Genomic DNA, 15927 nt, shown 5'->3' on the forward strand with positions numbered 1-15927 from the left:
TCAAACAGACAGCACAGGGGTGGAAGTAGGTAAGCAAGGGCCATGTGGGTCACCTACACCTCTGATCTTCACAAGGAACCCCCCCACAGTCCAGTTCCCTCCACAGGCCTTGTCCCAGATGGGACTCCCAAGGAGCCAGAGAAGCCCTACACACAGCCCACAGAAGGCAGAGAGATGAGGAGTCCACCCCATGGCCCCCCATATCAACTCAGGGAGCCAACACACCCTGGGGTCCAAACGGAAAGGGACAGAGAAAACCATGGGCAGGAACACCTACTGTGTGCCAGTCCCTCAGCTAAGCCCTGAACTGGACCTTCCAGTGCTCTGATATCTCCAGCCAGGGTAGAGAGGAGGGGGCTAAGAAGCAGCTTGTTTTCTGTTGGTTTGTGACATCTTTTCCTTTCAGATTTTTTTTTTTAATTTTATGAGAAAATGGCTTATTGAGGAAGAAGACTCACTTACTGCTCCTCCACGCCTGCCTGTCCTTCTCTCGCCTTTGGGAAATAAATAAATAAATAACATCCTCTCCTTGATCTGTATGCACAGGAGAAACAGAACACCCTGTACTTTTCGAGCAGATAAAGGAGAGAAGAAAAAAGTGCTGGCTCAGCCAGGCAGGGAGGAGGAGGAGGGATGGGGGAGGAGGGAGGTGCAGGGCAACAGCCACTTGTCTTCTTGCTCCTGCTTCCATGGCAAAATGAGGGTGGGAGCCTGGAGCTCCCATATCCCCAGGCAGGCCAAGCCTGGTAGCTTCGAGAAATCAGGCCCGGCCATGGCATGAGCATCCCACCCTCATTCAGAATGCCCCACTGCCTGACCTCTGCTCTGGCCTGCAAGCCATCGCCTCCCCCTGCTGCCCAAAGCCAACACTGCCCTGATTGAACCTGCCCAAGAAGCCAGTCTGGAAAGCAGGCGGCAGCAGGGGAAGAAGAGAGGAACAGGGGTGCCTGGGTGGCTCAGTTGTTAAGCGTCTGCCTTCAGCTCAGGTCATGATCCCAGGGTCCTGGGATTGAGCCCCGCATGGGGCTCGCTGCTCAGCGGGAAGCCTGCTTCTCCCTCTCCCGCTCCCCCTGCTTGTGTTCCCTCTCTCACTGTGTCTCTCTCTGTCAAATAAATAAATACAATCTTTAAAAAAAAGAAGAAGAAGAGAGGAAGGAAGGCCCTGTCCCTGGGGCAGGGTCACCAAAGAAAGGATGAAGACTAGCAGGCCAGGCCCACTGCACCTTCTCTCAACATGCTCACCAGTTTCATTGCATCCCCCTCAAACCGACCCTCCAAGCAGTGCCTCCTAATCACCAAATACCAGAGACATGCTTTAGTGCTGGCCTCCCCCTGAGCCCCTCTTGGAAATGCCCAGAACGGAGCTGGAAACAGCTCATATCTCCGTGTGCTTCTCCACCATGGTTAACACCACTGGACCTCCAACCTGGCCCAAGGCTCCAAGCTGAATGCACCCTTAAGGGAAGACCGCCCTTATCCATCAGGTCAAGCCATGTCCAGCCTGCAGCCAGAATCACTGTGGCCTCTACTCTCCATTTCCCCATGCACTTGACTGCCTCCTCCCTCTGAACTGTACCCCTGGAGAACTGCTGGGCCTGCCCCAAGTGTCGCCCAGGCCTCTCACCGACCAGGAACCTAACCCAGCAATTCACCGAGCACTAACCACGTACCAAGCATGGGGAAGGCCTCAGCATGTCAGCCCTTTACCCTCGGGACCCGGCTGACCTTTCTGGCTTCGAGTCTCGCTCAGATGCCGCCAAACATACACACATACCCCAACTTCACTGAAGTCTTGGGATCCCCAGCACTGCCCACCCAAAGGCCTAGAGGAGACACCCTCACACGCGTCAGAGAAGCAGGCTCTGGCCTCTGTTAACATGCACACCCTCGTGCAGGGCACTGGGGCTGGGCAGCTGCGCGCCTGCATGCACCCACCCGCAGGGCCTGCTCCACTGATGTTTCCCGAAGCAGCTGACCCCTGGAAATGTGAGTTCCTTGCACTAGCTGGGCTCTGCGATCACCCCCATACACCCACCCAGCCCCCACCGCCATCGCTCTTCTGTTCCCAAAGCAGGGACATCTCACCCCAGGAAATCCTATGCTACGATTCAGTAATGAGGCTGCAGCCCCACAACCGCCAAGTAGGGTGTGGTCCCAGGCTACACGGGGGACCCCTCCGCAGGCCGTGGGGGTGAACCGCAAGGATGGTCAGTGGCCCAGCTCAGCGCAGGGCGCCGCTTCCTCCTCAGGACTGGAGTCTGCCTCAGTTCACCCGCCAATCGGCAGGTCACTTCCCGCCCCCCACAGTGGCCACTGCCACAAAGGGCCAGTTTCCCAGGTGCCCCGTGCCCTTCCAAAGTCTCCCCTCACCAGAAACAAAAAACCCTTACCATCCTTGGCTCCCCTCTGAACACAGGCTACTCCCAAATGTGTCTGCCTCACTGTCCTTTTCCCAAGGTCACCTCATTGTGAATGACCCATTTCCCAGAGGAGAACAGTATGGCCAAGGCAGTTAGCCCACCTGGCTCACCTCACCTCACCCTTAGCGGTCCAGACTCCACCAGGTAAAGCACTCCAAAATGGGCCCACCACTTCCGATCAGTTGCCTTCTCCCTTCCTATAAGCCCCATGTTTGCTCCTGCAGGGCTCTGGGGGCCACCTGGACCCTCCCCTAGCCAACCTTGGGGACTTGGAGAGTATCTCTCCTTCGAACAGATACTCCTAGTGCTCAAGGGCTGCAGCCCTACCTCAGTTTCCCTGGAGGGACCCCTCTCTGCTTCAGGTTTCTAACAGAAGGGAGGGAGGGGGAGGGAAGCTGGGGGGCTGGTCCAGGGGAATCTCTTTGGACTGCCTGGCAGGTCTGGGGAGGGATTTGGATTCTCCTGGGCCCCCCAGACAATGCAATTATTCTTCAAATGTAAAAAACGCCCAGAAATCCCAGACCAGCTGCTTTGCACAGTGACCCGGACAAAGGGGCTCTGTGTCTGCACACAAGGCCCCTCCCACCCCTCAACCCCAGGGAGGGGCTGGGCCCAAACTCCTCCCAAACAGACCCTCCCCAGCCCTCCTCACCCAGGCCAGGCAGCCAGGAAGTGAAAGAGGGAGGGCCAGGCCTGGCCAGCCACAGGGGCATGAGGGTGGGCAGTGAGACGGTCTCAGCATGAGGACAGGGCAGGGGCAGCCTAGGAGCCCAGTCTTTCACTTACCAGGTGACCCTAGACTAGTGTCTTCCCTTCTCCGGGTCCCACCTGGCCAATACCTCTGAACTCACCCCAAGGATGCAGCATCTGTACCCCACCTCCTGGACACACTGGTTTGAGCCCCATCTGATGCTTAACTGCCTCGTTTCGTCTTCCAGCTTTGCCATTTGTAAAATGGGCATCAGTACTGCTATGTGGTAGGACGGGGGAGGATTCAATGAGACAGCACAGACAAGGCGTGGCCCCCCTGCCAGGGCCACCTCTGAGAGAGCAGAGAGGTAGGAAGACCCCTGAAGAGACCAGGATAGAGATGGGAGGCCTGGGGGCCCCATCTCACCTCTAGAAGAACCCCAGTCAGCGTCTGAGCTCAGACCCAGGCCTCAGCCTTGGCCCCAACCCTAGTATCAGACGAGACCTTGACCCTGACATCAATCAGCGTACACCACAGCCTATGTTTCGCTGACCAACTCTGAGTCAGCCTACATCCTACCCAGTTCTGGAGGGTCGGGCATCAGAGACAATGGTCACCAGCTAACCCCAAGCTCATAAAAGGGACAAGGCGTGGGAGCCTCATTCCACAGAGCCCACCCACCAGCAGTGTTCTCTGGCTCTCGCAGGCCAATGTGGGTAAAGGGCCCTGGGGGCCCCATCTTCCTTCCTGGCACTTGGACTTCTCTCCCAACACAATGTCTTTGTTAGCCATCTCTCTTCCTCACGACCAGATGTGTAAAGTCCCTGAAAGCACAGCTTTAAAAGTCTTTGTAAGCCTTTCCAGGAGAAGCTGGAAGCCCACTCCGCATGGAGAGAGGCAGCCCTAGACAGGATGTCCAGGGGGACAGCGCCAGTGGCACGGCCCACGCAGGCGGTGGTGGGCAGGAGAGGGAGGCATTCCTGGAGACATAAGAACAGTGGTCTGGCCTCTACTTCCCTTTGAGGCTCTGCAAGGCACGACAGATCCAGGAGGATTGTTCCAGGATCCCAGCTTACAGCCGCCTAAAGAGACAGACCGTGGAGAAGACCCAGCCCGGGCTAGAAGCCTAGCTGGGGGTGGAGGAGGGGAAGCAAGCCTGGAAAAAGCCAGAGAAAGGGTAGAGTCCTTCTGATGGGCATAAAGCTCAGCTGGCAGCCTGAGAGAAACAGAGGTAGAGATGGGCCAGGGCAGAGCCAAGGACTACATTCCAGCCACACTCAAACAGCTTTGCCCCACACCCACCCTAGATATATCCCACCCTGAGCAGAAGTGAGTGAGTGGGTCACACCCTGACCATAGATCAGATCGGGGGCTGGTCATGACTGCTTCCAAACAATCAGCGATGAGCCTTTCCAAATCTGGGCCAGCCCACCAGCCCAGCTTCCATCTCTGACCCCCGCTCCCCATAGCCTGTGCCCTGGGGTCCCATCTCTGTGCCTGACTGCGTGCACACATCATCTCTGGCCAGGTAGGCAGCCACCTCTCTGCAAGCAGGGCCCACAGTCTTCCCCTCAGATCCCAGAGCTTCCAGATGCAAGCAAACACCATGACCCACCCCCACCCCCCCGCCAGCCCAAAGAGAGGTCAGGGGGCTGAGATGATGACTGCCACTCCTGGATGCTCCTGGAGAAGATGAAATTGCCCCAGACAGCAGCCTCTGCCCCAACCAGGGAGGCCTTGGGAGAGTCCATGAGCCCTGAAGCCTCAGTTTCCCCATCTGTAAAATGGGAATAATAAAATGGCAATAATCCCTATTAGCCAGCCTCCAGTGTCCCCCAGCAACGTCCTAAGGGCACAGGTCTCACTGTGGCTCCCTTCAGCAGCCCTTAGGATAAGATCCCATGGCCTGGATTTCCTCCCTCTGAGCAGAACCTCATGCCCAAACTCTGAATTCCCCTCCAGGAAGTCATCAACCACCGAAGTGTAAGAGACCACAGAACTGATCACTGTCCTAGTGACCACGCTGTTGTGGGACTGCCCTTGGTTGACAGCAGACCAGATTGTGGGCAGAGGAGAGCTCAAAGGAGATGGTGCTCACAGTGACTCACTCCTCTGGGAGGAAGCTCTCCTAAAAGGGTGAACTTGAGAGAAAATTAGCCTCAAGCCCAAGTTACCAGCCCTGTTTTGAGGCACCCAAGTCACTGTGGCCCTTGAGGAACCTCAGAAAGGAACACTTATATCCCTCCCTCCTCTACTCTCTCTCTCTCTCACACACACACAATCACAAAAATATACTTCCTTATGGTTCACTTGATGATCTAGCTTGATAAATAGTCCCTCCTTTGAGGACATGCTATAGCACCATGGTTTTCATACAGGCCCTCCCTGGGACCAGATCACTTGTTTTTTAATACCAGTGGTTTGAATCTTTACCACTAATCAGATGAGTGACCTATAAGCCTCAGTACCTTCATCAGTAGAATGGGGATAAAGTGTGCCTGCCTCACGGAGCTGAGTGTGACAGTGCAAAATACTTAGCCCAGAGCCAGGCACGTAGCAGCCATAGTTCTTATGTTTGTTTTCCTAAAGGCCCAAGTGCATGCTGGTCAGGGTCACAGGAGTGGGGGAGGGGATGGGGAGGGTGGTCTGGGCCAGGAGACCAAATGTGGTAGAGATGGGGGAAGTTGAGCCAGTAGAGAAATCACAGACCCTCCTGCAAGATGACTTCAGAGCAAGACCTCCAGAGAGAACCGCCCCACCCCACAGTGATACTGCCACAGTCTGATGACAGGAGAGGAACAGAGCATTAGGAGAGAAGGGCCACCCCACTTACTGGGGATGTTTGGACCTCCCAGGCAAGGCCTGAGAGGCTGAAAGTGCAACAAAAAGACAATCCATGTGGTCACCAGCCTCCAAGATGGCCCTCAATGACCCTTGTCTCCTACTACTTGTGCCCTAACGTAGTCTCCTCCCATGCTGACCTGTGTACCAAGAGGATATCATAGAGGTGACAGAGCATGACTTCTGAAACTGGGTCAGAAAACTCTCTTGGACTGCTTACCAGAGGAGAAGCCAGTCACCACCTTGTGAAGACACTCCAGAAAGCCTATCAGGAGGCGCATGATGCAACAGACTGAGTCCTACCAACAGCCAAACCATCTTGCCAAGCTGTGAGTGAACCGCCAGGAAGCAGATCCTCCAGCCCCAGTCAAGCCTTCCAGTGAGTGCAGCCCCAGCTGACATCTTGTCTCAACCTCCTGAGAGACCTCAAGCCAGGAACACCCACCTCTAGACTGCTCCCAAATGCCTGACCCACGGAAACTGAGGACAATAAGTAGCTGCTTTAAGCTACTATAGTTTGGGGTCGTTTGTTATGCAGCAATAGGTAACTAACACAGTCAGCAATTCTGTCTCCCCAGAGACCCCCAAGGTGAGGATTCCCCATTTGACTCCCCATTTGACTCAGGATCCCAGCTCCCTTTCTTTCTGAAATTCAGGGCTGTGTTGGAGTGAAAGAGAGGCTGGCCCAGGTCCTACGACCTACAAGCCCAGGAGACAGGAACTCTTTTCCCAACCAGTGCATTAGGCTCACCTGGAGATTTTTACAAATGACCAATACCCAGCCCCCATGCTGGGTCATTTATATCAGACTCTGTGGGATGGGACTGAGCATTGTAAGGGCCCTATATGATGCTACATATAGCCAAGGCTGAGAACTACCACTCTAGAGCAGGCTCCCAACGCAGACTCCAGGCCAGCCTGGAACATCCAGGGTCTGCCTGTGCAGGACGAGGAGGCAGAAAGAACAGCAAGGCCAAGCAGTGCCCAAGATCCATTCCCTCCCCCAGCCTGGGCTGAGGGTCTCCCTCTACCTCCCCTCCCCTGCTTCCCTGCAATGCCAGCCCCACACCTCTAGTGCACCTCAGGCCAGACAAGTCCAACCTCTGCCCATGAGGACTGCTCCCTTAGAGAGGACCCAGCGTGCAGGACGGCGTTTGGCTCGCAGCGATCCTGCGGAAGACTTTATTTTCTCGCCTGTCAAATGGTCATTGCCATCATATCTGCTCTGCTCTCTCATGGGTCCTAGGCTCCCCCTCTGATGTCTTCAGAGAGATTTATATGTTTTGCCTCCCCCGAAGACGCGGCCCCGCCTGGCACTGCATTAGCCCCAGGGGAGGACACAGCAATGGATTAAAGAGAGAAGGTACGGGGTGCCTGGGTGGCTCAGTCGTTAAGCATCTGCCGTTGGCTCAGGTCATGATCCCAGGGTCCTGGGATCGAGCCCTGCATCGAGCCCCGCATCGAGCCCCGCATCAAGCCCCCCATCGGGCTCCCTGCTTGGTGGGGAGCCAGCTTCTCCCTCTCCCACTCCCCCTGCTTGTGTTCCCTCTCTCGCTGTGTTTCTGTCAAATAAATAAATAAAACCTTTAAAAAATAAATAAAGAGAGAAGGTACGACAGGGATGTGATAACAGCCGTCACGGGGACCGGGGGAGAAGATGGGACAGGCACCTAATGGGGGCAGGGAGAGGAGTCAGAGAAGATTTCCAGGAGAGTCCTGAGAAATGAGCTCCGGCGGGGGAAGGGCAAAGGCTCAGAGGCACTGTTTCCAAGATCAACTCTGAACACCACCCTTCCCACCCCCTCCACGACTCATCCTCCAAGCTCCAGGCCCGGGAGCCACGTGGCCACACTCACCTGACCTTCCTCCGCAGCCGTGGCAGCCACCACCTGAGCCACTCGGCAGGCGTGCAGGGCACCCTGCGGCTTCCCCAGGTGACGCAGCCACACACATAAGCTTGTCCCCACGGGAGCACCCAGGAGAAGGGGCAGGAGGGCCCTGGCTCCCCAGAGGGCACCAGGCTCCTCAGGCAGCACCCCAGCCCTCCAGAGAAAGGGCCAGAATGGTCACACAGTCCCTCGGCAAACAACACGGGCACTGCAGACTCAGCGTAGAGCAGGGTGAAGAGCAGTGAGAAGTCTGGGTGGGCACAGGACCAGGGGGTGGGGCGGAGGGGAGTATGTCTTAGCTGCATCTGAAAGCCTGGCGGCATGTTCCAGGCCTAGGGTGTAGCCAGCTGGGAAGCCGCTGGAGATACGCACCAGCAAGGTAGGAGAGAAAATGAGACCTGAGGGGAGAGGGGTGAAAATGGGGGCAGGAGGAGGCAGGGGATGGATTTTCATTCATTCCTTCAAAAATGTTTTATCCTCAGGGCGCCTGGGTGGCTCAGTCATTAAGTGTCTGCCTTCCATTCAGCTGGGGTCATGATCCCAGGGTCCTGGGATCGGCCCCGCATCGGGCTGCCTGCTCGGCAGGGAGCCTGCTCGGCAGGGAGCCTGCTTCTCCCTCTCCCACTCCCCCTGCTTGTGTTCCCTCTCTCGCTGTGTCTCTCTCTGTCAAATAAATAAATAAATAAAAATCTTTTTTAAAAAAATGTTTTATCCTCACACCGATTAAGATGGCTACTATCAATAATAAATAACAAGGGTGGGTGAGGATGTGGAGAAATTAGAACCCTTGTGCACTGTTGATAGAAATGTAAAATGGTAGGGCTGCCTTGGAAGACAGTGTGGCAGTTCCTTTAAAAATTAGACAGAGGGGCACCTGGGTGGCTCAGTTAAGTGGCCGACTCTTGGTTTTGGTCCTGAGATGGAGCCCGGCGTCAGGCTCCAAGCTCAGTGCCCAGAGTCTGCTTGGGATTCTCTCCCTCTCCCTCCACCTCTCCCCCCTCAAATAAATAAATGAATTAATGAATGTAAAATTTAAATATAAAGTTACCATATGATCCAGCAATTCCACTCCTGTGTATATATGTGAAAGAATTGAAAGCAGGGACTTAAAGACATAGTTGGACACCCACGTCCACAGAAGCATTATCCAAAAATAGCCAAAAGTTGGAAGCCTGCTAAGTGTCCACCGATAGATGGATAAACAAAATGCATTAGACATATACAATGGAATATCATTCTGCCTTAAAAAGGAAAGACGTTCTGACACCTGCCTACAACATGGATGCACCTTGAGGACATTATGCAAAGTGAAATAAGCCAGTCACAAAAGGACAATTATTGTATGATTCCACTTACATGAGGGATCAAGAGTGGTCAAATCCAAAGACACAGTAAGTAGGGTGGTAGGTGCCAGAGGCTGGGAGAGCGGGGGATATGGGGGGCTAGTGTTTGATGGGAATAGTCTCAGTTTTGAAAGATGAAGAAAAGTTCTGGAGCATAGCAACATGAATATCCTCAATACCACTGAACTGTATACTTAAAAATGGGTAGGATGGTAAATTTAATGTTATGTATCTTTTACCACAATAGAAACAGTAAGAACAACTACAGCAACAAAAACGATTCGTGAGGGTTACTCTGTGGCAGGTACTCAGGATGCAGCAACAGCCAGAAGCCTCCACCACCAACCCCCCAGAGGCTCTAAGAGGTCAAGAGTGACAAGTGCCGCCACACAAAAGCAGGGTGAGGGGAGAGGCAGCCGCTCTGTGTGGGGAGGTCGGGGAAGTCTGGCTGATAAGGGGACACTGGCGCAGAGGAAGTGACCGGCAGGAGGGGTGCAGAGGACGAGAGTGCTGCCGTGACCCCCTGGGGACTGGCTGACTGACAGGATGTGGGGGTGAGGGCAGGGTCAGGATGACTTGGGTGACCAGTCATGACGCGTCAGCACTGACAAGTTCTGTGTGAACTGGCCATCCCCTCTCCCCTTCACGACAAGCCTGTGGGGAGGGAGGACAAGAAACTGAGACCAAAGAACTTGGCAGGAGGGCCCCCTGAGCCCCCCACCTCCCCGGGGGGGGGCTATCCCAGCTCCCCGCAGCCCCTGACCGGGGTGAGCCGCCTGCACCCAGAGATCCGCCCATTCTGCGGATGGGGCCCTCGAAGCCTGGGACGGGGTTGGGGGGTAGACAAGGAGGTGGCTTCCCCACGGGGCTTCTCCCCTCTCCCTGCCAGGAGCCACAGCAGCCTCAGTTCTGGGGTGAAGGAGGACAGCCCTGTCAGCACTTTCCATCGACTCTTTCAAAACCACTGACAAGAACTGAGGCTAGGAGACAAACTCAGCCCGGGCACCGTTCCCCCCACCGCCCGCCGGCCCCTCGTGACTGCACAAAGCCCGTCTGTGCTTGGGCTCCAAGCCCCGGGAGGAGGGAGGTCTCCTGCAAGCCCATCCTCTCTCCGGAGCCACGGGGTCCCCGCTCTGCCTCGCCGGGGACACCCTGCCCACAAAGAGGCGCCGCAGCCCCGACAGCAGAGCCGGGCTGCCCGACGGCGGCCGGCCGGGTCCGGGCAGTGTGTGTGGGGACCTGAAATGCTTGGCACGACTCCGTCCCCCTCTGGCAAAGCTCCCTCTCCTATAGCCCCCACTCACCAGAGTTTATCACAGGGCAAAGGTGGCATGCAGGATCCCAAAATGAAAAAAGAAAAAAAAAAAAAAAAAAGGAAAACATCCTCAAAACACCCAGCCACCAGATACACTCCATAGCAAACTTGTATTTAGGGAGCCCTTGGTGTGTCAGGCCCCATGCTGGGGACTTGGCACTCACTGACTCTTTTAATACGACACCCTGCTGCCCATTTTACAGATGACGAAACAGGCTCAGAAAGGTTCACAGATGGGAGGGAGGCCACCCGGATAGAGTGAGGGGCAGAGCAAGGCTTGACAGCACTGAGCTCATCTCTTTCTGCCCAATGCTCGCTGGGTTCTCAGGCTCCCACTCAGCCTCCCCAGGCAGCAGGCCTGAGGACTGCCCTCAGCTTGGCACTTCTCCTGTCTTCCCCTCCCCACAGACTGACACTGAACACATTGTGCCAGGCACTCGGGGCTGGCAGGAGGCATCCCCGGGCCTGGCGGCTCAGCCCAGCTGCACTGCCAAAACCTGGGGCTGCCACTGGGAGGCCACCTGCCTCCCAGCCAAGGAGCTGGTGGGGCGCACTGTATGCCACCCTAGCCTCCCTACCCCATGAGGGCTCGCTTAAGGCTTGCCAGGCACGACACTGCGCCGGGCCACAGCCCTTTGCCCTTGGTTCTGTCCTCCATAACCAGGGACAGAAATGGGGGTCTAACGGCTTTTGCCTGCACAAAAGAAAATTCTAAGAGCAACTCACTCATACTTCCCTCTAGACAGTCCCCACCTTTCTCGCCGGCCCAAGACATTCCCGCTCCTGGTAACTTCAGAGCAGTTTAACTGTGCTCTCCTAACGAGTCCTAACACAGGATCACCCAATAAAGGGCTCTCCATAAAGTCCAACCCTGAAGCAGAAACCCCCCACCCCCACCCCCGCCAGTGCCGGAACCCGGTCTGGAAAGCCAATGGTGTTCATTTCAAAATGCACATGTGGGCCCTGAGCCCATGATTTAATCCATAAAACACCTACAGAGTTAAGACGCTGAGCTTGGACAATAAACATATTCTTCAAGTCCTTTTGTTGAGTTCAAAGACTCACCAGCTTAATAACTCACCAGCTTTTGAAATCAAGAAACATCTGTTCTTATAAATTCTGTCATCATGGTTATGACTACTTTTGCTGAGCACATGCGAGGTACAGAGCACAGCGCTGAGCATTTCCCCCGGAATATATCAGTTGATGGTCACATCGATATCCCCATTCCACAGAAGGGGAAAACTGAGGTTCAGAGAGCTTCCACAAACTCCCCATCTGGCATAACGTGCTCCAGAATTCACTTAGTAAGATCAGGTTCTACTCTTTTGTAAAACCAAGGAAGGAGTCAGGTTCACTGTCTTTTCTTGAGTTACCTTTCCAGATTTACTCAGAAGTTAATCATACCATTAATTGTGAACGATTTTTAAAATTTCTAAAATAAAAAATAGAGTAAAAGGGATCTCTGTGTTTAACATTTAAAAGCCTCATTTAAAAATCTTTCCCAAGGATGTCTGCACATTGGTGATCCCGAGTGTCTCCTGCTTGAGTCATCTTAAAATCTAGCTGACTCGAGGTCTTGTTTTTGGCCAGTCTGAAAGAAGGACCCGTCAGCCCCTCCTCCTGGGGTCTGGAGTTTGGGGGACTGGGCTGGGCTGGCTTGGGCGGGAGGTCTGGTTGTGGGTAGGGAGGCACGGTTGCAGGTTTGGGGACAGGCTCTGTAGGGGCTGTGAGGGAAAGAAAAGGCATCAGACCAGATGTCCGAGAACCTGGCTTTGAGACCCAGTCGTGCCATTTGCTGGCACTGCCGGTGTCTCCATCTGTGAAATGGGGTAACAGCTCACGCCGGGTGGGGCCACGTGGAGAGGACAGGAACTATGGGTCTGCCAGGGCCTGGCACAAAGTTGGCAGAGGGTAGCTAGGTTCTTTCTTCTGTTTTCTAAAAATTACAAATCATTTCCCAGTGCTTCTTCCCCTGGTCTTAAATCACACCTTCCTTAACATCCTCCCCCAAGAAGCAACTCGAGGATAAAGGAATCTGGAGCGAGGGGCAGGGGTACTCCACTCCCCCCTCCTCCCCCGGAACCAGGCCGCCCTGCTCTGGCTGAACCTAAATGCTTTTCTTCATCTTCTGTCCTCTCAGCCTCTGATGTAGAGAGAGCAAGAAGGAGGACAGGAGCCTGGCACTGGGCTGGGTGAGGACGCTTGGGAGCATCCTCTGCCAGGGGCCACCCTGAGCGCCTTCGTCACTGCGTGCGCCATGACAGCAACTTCTCCTGGGTCACTGCTGGAGCAGCCACACCCCGTCTCCTCCACCTGAGCTGTCGAACAAAGAGCCCTCACACCTCAGAGGAAATGAGGTGTGGCAAGGGGCGAAGCAGGGTAGCCTCCCTTAAGGTCCCCGCCAGCCACGGGGGAGCAGAAAGGCAGAGGCAGGGAGCAGGGCCCCGGGACTCCCCCTTCCCCCTCCCGCACTGGCAACACCCCTTCCTGGAAGGCGACAGGAGGAGATTCTTAACCTTTTGGGAAAATGGACTCAGAGCTCTGAGAATCTGAGCAGAAGGGTCATATAAGCAACCTGCCCCCTCCCTGTGCTTTGAGCTGGGAAAGGGCACAGCTATTCTGGAGGAAGCCCAATGTATGTATTTTAAGGGGGGTCCTGCACTGCCACCCCACCGTCTCTGCCCACCCGTGCCACGTTTTGCACTAAAGCATCGTTCTGATCAAACCACTACCCTGCTCAAAGACCTTTGATGGCTCCCCAAGGCAGGCCCCTGCCACCTTCCCCCTGCCCTCAGCACCCTGTCCCTGCCACCTTCCCCCTGCCCTTGGCACCCCGTCTCCTAAGTGCACCCACTGGACCTTCGGACTCCCACACCCAGACTAAGCCTGTGACATCTCATTCTGTCAAAATCTCCCCACCCTGCCGGCCACTCCTCTAAGCAGCAGGTCCGGGCTACCCTCACCGTCCCTCTTTCTTCCCCTCTACAGAAGATTACTCCTCGGGTCTAATGATGGAGTAGACATAAGCAGTTTGCCCAAAAGCACTGTCCAGCTTGCTTTGGGGATTTCCCAGGCCCCTTGCTGTCTGGGCCCTACGTGCCTGGTGGGGTGGGAGGAGGGTGGTATCTGAGGGCCCCAGTCAGATGAGACCCCCAGAGAGAACCCCACCTTAAGCCTCACCATGCTCTCTGCTGGCCTTTGTACCTCTTCATGTCCCTGACAACTGTCCCCTTCCCTGGGGACCCCCCCAACCCAGAGACACCGCCTACAGCCATGTCAGTCACACAAAGAGCAGCCAACCAGTATTTGAGTGTCACAATGGCCCTACAAGGGAGGTCACATCATCCCACAGTCCAAATGAAGAAACTAAGGCACAGAGCAGCTTAACTTCTTGCCCAGAGATCACAACCCCACTCTCTGAGGTGAAACGCTGGAAGACCTTGGAGAGCAAGGAGATGGTGGGGGAGGCCGTCCCAGGATCACAAAGATCCAGGCCTGGCTACCACAAGGGTCCTCCCAGGTCCCTTCCTCAACCACCCAGTGCAGCGGCACAGAGCTGTTGCCACAAGAAGCCAGGGCTGGCTCTGGGCCCAGATCCCTTTCAGACCAACCCTCCCTCTGCAGTGCCCTTTTCTTCCACTGATGGTCCAAATAGTACCCACCCCACCAAGCCTACCTCCTCCAGGAAACTACCTGTCTATCCTTCTTTCCCTACCTGGTGCTTCCAGGCCCACCCATCACCCAGGCTTGTGGTCTCTTGCAGAGGAGCAGCTTTCCACAACAGCCCTTCCCACCGGCTGTTTTCCTGGTCAGTGGGACATATTATTAGGCAGTCTTCCCCAAAAAAGACTTTCATGGTCAAATCAGTTTAGGAAACACTAAAAGCTTTCTTTTTTTCTGCAGGACTTGTCAGAACCTTTAATTCTCTTAAATGCATTCTGAATCTCCCGTAGGCTGGTGGAATGAATTTGCCAGTTTCTACCCTTATCTGCCCTGGAACCCCTGGGGTTCCTCAGAACAGTCTGAGAAATGCTGCCCCTTCCCACCTCTTCAGAACAGCCTGGCACAGCACAGGGCAGACAAGCAGGGATCACAGGGGGATCTCCTTTTAGGACATATATGGGACATTTGGGGAACTCAGCCTGAGAGCCCCTCTTGGCACTGCCCTCAGGGTCTGTCCTCTCCACCTCCCTCTGGGTGAAGTGACGGCTTCCCCTCCTCCCAGCATCTGGAAGGGATCTCATCTCACTGGGGCCCTCAGATGCCACCCTCCTCCCACCGCACCAGGCCACGTAGGGCCCAGACAGCAAGGGGCCTGGGAAATCCCCAAAGCAAGCTGGACAGTGCTTTTGAGCAAACTGCTTATGTCTACTCCATCATTAGCCTTGAATTTTAATATTAAACCAAAATTAAAACGTATGAAGCTGCCGTTCTGAGATGCCAGGCCCCACCCAGGAAACCCTGTAACCCTCCACCCCTCAAACCCCCACCCCCCAGGGAGGGCACAGGGTCCTTCAATTTATAGGAAACTAGGGCCTCAGAGGGGAGCAGACACTTGCCTGTCGCGGCCCAGTCAGGGGCAGAGCAGAGAGAAGCACCCAGATACGCGAGGAGGTGGCCAGGTGGGATAAGACCCCAACGGCAGCTCAGGTAACCATCAGTACCAGCTGCAAGGACTCACACAGGCCAGAGTGAGGGACGCTGCACACCCTGGGGGTGACAGCTCAGCGGCTGCGGTGACTTTGGGGACTTTCAGAAGAGCATAGCATGTCTGGGGCTGAAGTCAGCTGTTTCCCCAAACTTCTTGGCCCCACCCTGGCTGGAGGAAGAGTGCTCACCCCAGATTGGCTACCCACAGGGCCAGGCTCAGCTGTCGGCAAAGATAAGGTGCCCTATACGCCGGCCGTGTGTCACCCTGCCTTGGGGCCATTGCCTAAGGCACCCTCTCGTGGTCTTGAGAGTTCCTCACAGTCAGGTACTGGAAAAATCAGGCCTCTGTTACTGGTCTGAGACCCAAACTCCCAGAGGCCCTCCACCCAGCCCCACCTCCCAGCAGAGTGGCCCCTGCATCCCACACCCCTGCATATTCCCCTCCCCCAGGGCCCCACACACGCAGCGCCTATGTCTCCTACCACACAGCCCACAGGAGCCAGGATGGGCCCCTCTACCTGTTCTAGGTCCCGCCTGACCTACACCTGTCCCTGTACCTGCCTGCCTGGGCCCTGAGTCCCCAGTCTCAACCTTCCCTACACAAAAATGGCCATAGACCAGCAGGTTTCCACCATCCGGGAGCATGTGAGAGATGCAGAGGTTCAGGCCCTGGCCTAGATCCACTGAATTACAGCCTACATTTTAACAGGATGCCCAAGTAGATCCACGCGTTAGAGTTTAAGAAGCACTTTTATAGACCACTGGTCTAATCAAG

The 15927-nt window shown here is 55.3% G+C and overlaps 1 protein-coding gene across 7 annotated transcripts in view; it reads right to left on the reverse strand.

Moving 5' to 3' along the window:
- Positions 1-15927, reverse strand: part of SMOX (spermine oxidase) — a 48146-nt gene that overhangs the window by 26866 nt on the left and 5353 nt on the right. For 3 of the 7 annotated variants that reach the window (XM_028118918.2, XM_028118915.2, XM_028118912.2), the window contains exon 1: positions 15062-15285. The exons of 1 other annotated variant lie outside the window; for it this stretch is intronic. The gene's annotated coding sequence lies outside the window, so the exon portion shown is untranslated. Of the gene's footprint in view, positions 1-15061; positions 15286-15927 lie in introns of those variants that run through there. 3 more of the 7 variants (XM_028118916.2, XM_028118914.2, XM_088026713.1) reach the window with 2 other exon arrangements.

The sequence above is a fragment of the Eumetopias jubatus genome, unplaced genomic scaffold (genome assembly GCF_037043125.1).
Source record: "Eumetopias jubatus isolate StellerSeaLion01/CBP00866 unplaced genomic scaffold, mEumJub1_p1.0 scaffold_9, whole genome shotgun sequence".
NCBI lineage: Eukaryota > Metazoa > Chordata > Mammalia > Carnivora > Otariidae > Eumetopias > Eumetopias jubatus.